The sequence below is a fragment of the Stigmatopora argus genome, chromosome 12 (genome assembly GCF_051989625.1).
Source record: "Stigmatopora argus isolate UIUO_Sarg chromosome 12, RoL_Sarg_1.0, whole genome shotgun sequence".
NCBI classification, from domain to species: domain Eukaryota; kingdom Metazoa; phylum Chordata; class Actinopteri; order Syngnathiformes; family Syngnathidae; genus Stigmatopora; species Stigmatopora argus.
The window spans coordinates 17073288-17080944 of record NC_135398.1 but is presented as its reverse complement, the minus strand read 5'-3'; the positions used below and the strand labels follow the sequence as shown (position 1 = coordinate 17080944).

Below are 7657 nucleotides of genomic sequence, written 5' to 3'. Positions count from 1 at the left end.
AAAACAGATAAAAGATGTTATTTGTGAAATTTGAAGGGGACAAACAGATGAAGAAGTGAAGAAACAGAAGAAAAAGAAAGATGTATGGTTGTGTTTGTGTGAGAAAGGTTTGTGCTAGGGAAACGTGTGAGGGCACTATTAAATTCCTGTGAACAGACTATAAATCTTTGACATTGCATGTGTGTGGAGATAACAGAGGGATGTCTCTCTTCCTTCCGCCTCTGCCATGATGATGTATGTACTCATTTTTTCTTCCTGGTGAAATATTAAAAAGGCGTCCATCTGCTTGTATGATCCCACCCAACGTTTTGTTATTCCTCACTTTGACGGTGGTGACCTTTGGCCACCCAGGAATGAGACAACATGGCAAATGGAAAATCATAGAATTTCAGATGAAGCAAAAAAAAAAATGGAACATAAAGTTTCGGCTAAGGGACTATGTGTACTGACAGCTTTCTTGATAGATGGCTACCTCATCTCATCTCATCTAATCTCATCTTCTTCTGCTTTATCCGAAGTCGAGTCGCGGTGTCAGCAGCTTTAGCAAGGAAGCCCAGACTTCCCTCTACACAGCCACTTCATCCAGCTCTTCCGGGAGGAACCCAAGGTGTCCCCAGCCGGGCACACATTTGGCTCCTCTCGATCCGGACGAGCAGCGGCTCTACTCCAAGCCCCTCCAGGATGACTGAACTTCTCACCTTATCTCTAAGGGAGAGTCCCGACATCCTGTGGAAGAAACTAATTTGCTTGTATCCGGGATCTCGTTCTTTTGGCTTCGACCCACAGCTCGTGACCATAGATGAGGGTGGAAACACAGATCGACCGGTAAATAGAGAGACTCACCTTTTGGGACAGCTCCTTCTTCACCAGGACTGACTGATGCAGAGTCCGCATCACTACAGATGCCGCACCGGACCGCCTGTTGGTTTCCCACTCCATTCTTCCCTCACTCGTGAACAAGACCCCAAGATACTTAAACTCCTCCACCTGATCCCTGACCCACAGAGGGCATGTCATCTTTTTTGACTGAAGACCATGGTCTCAGGTTTTGAGGTTCTGATTCTCATCCCGACTGCTTCACACTCGGTTGCGAAACGTCCCAGCAAAAGTTGGAGATCACGACCTGTTGAAGCCAACCGAACCACATCATCTGCAAAATGCAGGATGCAATACTGAGGCCAACAAACCGGACCCCTCAACGCCTGTGCCTAGATATTCTGTCCATAAAAGTTATGAACAGAATCGGTGACATAGGGCAGCCGTGGCGGAGTCCACCTCCACTGGAAACGGGTCCGACTTACTGCCGGCCACACGGACCATACTCTGACACCAGTCATAAAAGGACTGGACCCCCCGAGGAGCTTTTTAACCACCTCAGTGGTTAAAACAGTGTTTATTATTGTCAATTCACGACGAGCAAAGAAATCCGGATCAGGAGAGTCGATCACTCCCATCCAGGTCTCACTGTCATTGCCCATGTGAGCATTGAAGTCCCCCAGCAGAACGAGGGGGTCCCCCGAAAGAGCACTCTCCACCACCCTTTCCTCTGACCATGAGCGACTCGTGTGGAAGACTGTCCAACCCCCCTCAAGAGGACTGGTACCAGAACCTAAGCTGTGCGTAGAGGTGAGCCCAACTAAATTGAGCTGGAATTTCTCAACCTCATGCACTAGCTCAGGCTCTTTCCCAACCAGAGAGGTGACAGTCCACGTCCCAAAAGCCAGTTTCTGCAGCCGGGAATCGGATTGCCAAGGATCCCTACTTTGGCTGCCGCCCAGCTATCGATGGTGGTGAGCGAGCCAATGTGAGGGGGAACCCACGTCACCTCTTCGGGCTGTGCCCGGCCGGGCCCCTTGGGTGGAGGCCGATCTGGCGGGCAGGAACCCAGCTGGGCTCCTCAGGACCGTACCCCTCCCAGTCAACCAGATATTGCAGGCCGCGACCCCGGCGACGAACGTCCAGAAGCCGTTCCACCATAAATGCCGGGCCTCCATCGATCATCAGCAGAGGGGGTGGGGAAGTGATGGGGGATAGTGGGCTTGTCACGACTGGCTTGACCTGGAAAACGTGAAAGTCGTGGTGGATCCGGAGGGGCGGTGGTAGCTTGAGGCGCACGGCGCATGGGTTTATTACCCGTTCGTAGGGGCTGATGAAGCAGAGGGACAGCTTCCGGGACTCGGTCCTAAGAGGGAGGTCTCGGGTGGACAGCCATACCTTTTGACCTATTACATAGGCTGGTGCGGGAGCACAACGGTGGTTGGCCTGCCTTTGGGCATGGGTGGAAGCGTGTTGAAGCGCAGCCCGGACTTTTTCCTAGATATGGCCGCATCTTGTCGGGTGTGCCTGGACGGAGGGCACAGCAATATCTGCCTCCACGGAAGGAAACGAGGGTCTTGATAGCCGAGGGACTACTCAAAGGGGGACAGGTTGGAGGAGGAGTTAGGGTGGGAGTTGTGGGCATACTCAATCCAGGGCAGCTGGTCGCTCCAAGTGGTTGCGTCAGCATGGGTGGTGCAGTGAACTGCTGCCTCCAACTGCTGATTGGTGCGCTCGCACTGACCGTTAGTCTGAGGATGATAACCCGAGGAGAGGCTCGTTGTGATGTTAAGGGCTGAACAGAAAGCAGACCAGACGTGAGAGGTGAATTGTGGACCCCAGTTAGAGACGATGTCGGCCGGGATTCCATGCAGCCGGAAAACATGCTGTGTAAGGAGTTCGGCCGTCTCCTGGGCCGAAGGTAGTTTGCGGAGGGCGATGAAGTGTGTAGCGTTGGAAAACCGGTCAACTATGGTTAGTATGATGGTTGTTGGAATTATTATTATTATTATAAATTTGCATTGTAATACATCTTTTGCAAGAATAACGGTCCTGATTTACAACGGGAAAAATGCTCCTCTATCCAGCTGTACTTATCAAAATTGTTTTGAAACCTCGACCTCTCACACGGTCGCAAGCTCACACTGAAGATCCGGGAAGGACTTTTAACTGTTTTGACTTGGACTCCGGCCCAGGTGGCGATACCGTTCGCCCTCCGAAAAGACTTGCAATTGTTTTGAATAGATGACCTTAATTATTCTAACTCTAATGCAATTAAATGGGCAGGAGAGGATTCGATTCTTTAGAATGATCTTGGACGAAGGCGAGTCGGGATCGATTCTCTCTTGCAAGAAAAACCAAAGATGATCGTCCTGTCTCTTTTATTTGTGCGGAAATACCTATTGGTGAAACTATCAACTGTGTTACCCCAGGATTTAGGAAGGCCTGTGACGAAGTCGAACGCAATGTGAGACCAGGGATGACTACAAATCGGAAGTGGACGGAGTAAACCGGAGCCCGGCTTGGTGGAGGACTTGATGGTAAAGGTCTTTCTGCGTAGCTTGTCTCAGAATCTTGGGCACTCAGTACCTCGGTCTCCAGCTCAGTCCTCATACTTGGCACAATGCAGGAGGGAAGTAGGATGGAAAACGTGGGTTAACGCATCAGGTTTCCCGTTCTTGGAACCAGGGGCATAAGATACCATGACATTAAACCTACTGAAGAACATGGTCCACCTGGCCTGGCGAGGGTTCCTCCTCCAGGCCGACTTGAGGTATTCGAGGTTCTTGTGGTCGGTTAGAAACACGAAAGGCTGACTAGCCCCTTCCAGGTGGTGCCGCCATTCCTCTAGGGCCATCTTCACCACGAGCAGTTCCCAGTCCCTAATGCCATAGTTGCGTTCCGCTGGAGACAGCCTATGGGAAAAGAAAGTGCAGGGGTGCAACTTTCCATCCGTCTGTTTGCGCTGGGAGAGGACAGCGCCGAGGCGTCAACCTCTACCTGAAACTGCAATTTTGGGTTTGGCTGGGCGAGGATGGGAGCAGAGGTAAAATGAGACTTTAGATAAACGAAGGACGGTTATGCTGCGTCCGACCACGTACCCCAGAAAGCCTTGAGTGGTTTGCCAGGAGGCGTTGCAACACCAAGGAAACAAGATATTGTCCAGATAGACGAATACAAACTGATTCAGCATATTTCGGAGGACGTCATTGATCAGGGACTGGAACACCGCCGGGGCATTGCAGAGGCCGAAAGGCATCACCAGGTACTCGAAATGGCCCAGGGGGTGGAGAAGGTCGTCTTCCATTCGTCCCCCTCCCGAATATGGACAAGACTAAGCTGGACAAAAACTGGAAGCGCACACAAGAAGTCTTCCACAAGCTGGGGAACTTCTGCAGACTGTGACCGAGGTAGAGAATATGTAGAGTCACTCTTCCAAGCTTATCCGCACAGTTCCTCAGTAGTCAAGCTACAGTGAGGCTGTCGAGCAAGCCAGTTGTGTAAGATCAGGAAATAACACTCAAACCTCCACTGCCAAGCATATATCTCTCCAACTTCAGATCCATTGTAAACAAAATGGACGATTTGGAATTAGAGCTCACTGTTAATCGCTACATTTGTGAGTGCTCCATGCTAATAATCACATAGATGTGGCTACACCCACAAATACCAGACGCTACCATGCAGCTAAAAGGCCACACGCTACTCAGATCAGACGGGACGTTCGACTAAGGAAAAAACTCTGGATCCTGTTTACTCGAATATCAAAGGTGCATACAGAGCCATACCACGCACACACTTGGGACAGTCAGATCACGCCTCTTTGTTCTTTCCCCCAGCTTACACCCCCTTTAGAAGACAATCAAAGCCACAAAGACCATTATCACATTGCGTGACAACACACTCCCCCAACTCCAAGACTGCTTTGAACAGACACAGTGGGAAACTTTGCACCATGAGGACCTGGGAACCCTCACAGGCATAGTACTGTCTTACATTAAGTACTGGACGGCTACTGTGGACAAGACCATCCAGGTGTACCCAAACTGTAAACCGTGGATGACCAGCTAGGTCCGAAAACTCCTCCGGGCCCGAGATACAGCCTTCAGATCTGGTGATAGGGCATTCCACAGCGCAGCTCGCGCCAACCTGAAGATAGGAATTAAGGCTGCCAAAGCAGACTACAAGGGGAAGATAGAAGGGCAACTTGACGACCCCTGAACAATGTGGCAGAGGATATGGACCTTTACCAACTACATGGGCTGTGCTGCGACTCCTGTGGACTCAATGCGTCACTGGCAGAGGAGCTAAATAACTTTTATGCGGACTTTGAGTCCCAAACCCAGCACTCAGTCACACTACCTTAACCTCTAGTACATCCCACACCAAGCTCGGGAAGAAGCTCGACCCCACTCATTGTGGAGGGAGTGGATGTGAGATGTGTGCTTCGTGCAGTCAACGCCAGGAAGGCCACAGGAACAGAGGGAATACTAAGTAAAGTACTTATGGCCTTTGCTGACAAACTGGCACCAGTCTCCACATACATTTTCAACCTTTCACTAGAACAAGCCTCCATTCCAGCCTGTCATAAATCAGCCACCATCATCCCAGTACCCAAGAAGTCACCCGCTTACAATCTGGGCGACTAACGTCCAGTAACTCTCGCAGCAAACATCATTAAGTGCTTTGAAAATTTGGTAGTGAAACACGTCAAAGCCTGTCTTCCCCTCATTCACGGCCCGCATCAGTTTGCATATCGGCCGAACAGATCCACCGAAGATGCAATAACCACCTCCGTCCAGAGAAGAGAAAAGAGGGAGCTATGTCAGAATGCTTTCTATCGAGTACAGCTCAGCCTTTAACACCATAATACTTGACATTCTTATCCCCAGGTTGCCCAACCTTCCCACCTTCCACATATTCCTGGATTCAGAACTTTCTGGTCAACCGACCATAGCACATGAAGCTAGGTCGCCACCTCTCATTTCCCGAATGTTCAGCACTGGCTCGCCCCAAGGCTGTGTGCTGTGTGCACTACTCTACTCGCTCTACACACATGACTGCAGAGATGACGCACCCTGAGAACATCATTGTGAAATTTGCGGATGATACAACGGTGGTGGGGATGATCACATTGATGAATGAAAACGGGCTACAGAGATGAGGTCCTGAGACTCAGCAAGTAGTGTGCTCTCAACAACTTGGCGCTGAACGTCTCCAAAACCATTGAACTCATCCTGACTTCAGACAGAACAAGCCCGCTCCGCTCTGCTGACCTCATTTGGACTTCTTATTTATTTATTTATTAATTTTTTGTCTGTTTGTTGTTGTTATTTGTGCACTACATGGTGAAAGCTTTAAATCTCTCTATACTCTGTATAATGACAGTTAAAAAAGTATTGTATGTATTCTGGCTCAGCTGTTTCAAACATGACAGAGGAAACATTCAAAATGCATTAGCACCAGTCTAGGGTGCAGTCTGCCTTTCGCCTGAAGTCTGTTGGGCTAGGCTCCAGCAATCTCCGCCACTCTTTCGAGGAGGTGTGGTATGGAAGATGAATGAATGAATGAATGAATGAACTCTATTATGTTAAGATTGATTGAGGTGTAGATATAAGGTTGATACACTAGTTGTCAGTTTATTTTGCTTTCTTGATCGCTACCAGCATCCTCATCTGACGGCAAAGATAAGCATTCAGAAGTCTGAGATGATTCTTCATCACTTCCAGAATCATCGTCATCGTTGCATTCATTGTCATCACTATTCTGGTTTGTGCATTTTTCTGCAAAGAGAAACTGTAGAATAATTGTGAACCTTGACTCAAAGAATTGTGCTTGCCCTTTACCTTTAAGCAACTTCCTCTGGATCAAAGGGAGGAACTCAGAAGCTTCTGGATGATGTGGATCATAGACGAGAACTGAAAATGTAATATTAAGTCAGAGTACATGTTGACAGCACCAGATGGTAGCATCAATGCAGTGAGCAGGAACATACTCATCTGGCAAAGTCTTTTGGCCAGCTGGAAGTCTTTCGCCCTTAGAGCACTGAGGAACTGAATGTAGTCCTTCTTATAATGAGAATTAAAGTTCAATACAACAGTCTCATTTTACCTCAATTTTCAATTTCACTGGAACAACACGGTCTTTATCGGCACTGTCTGCAGGGTTTTGGTTATAGTCATTTTTCTTCTCATATGCCCGGAGGGTTTCTGTAGGTGGAGTTGTTTCTTCTGGAAACCATGATCATCTATTAACTATGGCCCTTTGCTTTTCTTTCTTTTTATAATGTTTTGAATTTGCCAGATAACAACCTGCTGATGAACCTGAAGCACAATTCATTTTGTGGAATTAAAGTATGTTCCAGACTCTGCTGCCAAGTGTGCTGTTCAAACCTAGAAGCAGACTGATGTTTCAACTCTGTTCGATAAAGTTCAAGTGAGCGTTTAACATACTAACTATATAAAAGCACAGGGTGCAATTATTGAAATGTGATAACTTGTATGGACAATTTCCTTCCTTGAAAGTAAATAGAGGTACAACAGTCAAACAAGCAATTTTAACATGGATGTTTAGGAATTTGGATGAGGAGGGTTGTTTCAAGGGTATGCATATACAAAACTTGTTGGACTACAATGAAAAAAAAACAAGCAATGAGCTAGCGCATGCAGAAATTCCAAGTATAGAAAAAACAATGTGACAAAATCACAAAAAATACTGGACAAGAAATTGAAGGTGAATCACAAAAGAAAGACTCAATTTAACATGACAGACACCATCTCATCTCATTTTCTGAACTGCTTTATCTTCATTAGGGTCATGGGGGGTGCTGGAGCCTATCCCA

At 47.9% G+C, this 7657-nt stretch overlaps 1 long non-coding RNA gene across 1 annotated transcript; it reads right to left on the bottom strand.

Annotated features, from left to right (window-relative positions):
* Positions 1 to 6542: 6542 nt before the first annotated feature.
* On the bottom strand, positions 6543 to 7144 carry LOC144086241 (uncharacterized). The gene is made up of 3 exons (XR_013304383.1): positions 7128 to 7144; positions 6663 to 7046; positions 6543 to 6599 (listed from the first exon to the last, which is right to left on the bottom strand). It is a non-coding gene; the product is annotated as an uncharacterized LOC144086241 (long non-coding RNA).
* Between the last annotated feature and the right edge of the window lie 513 nt (positions 7145 to 7657).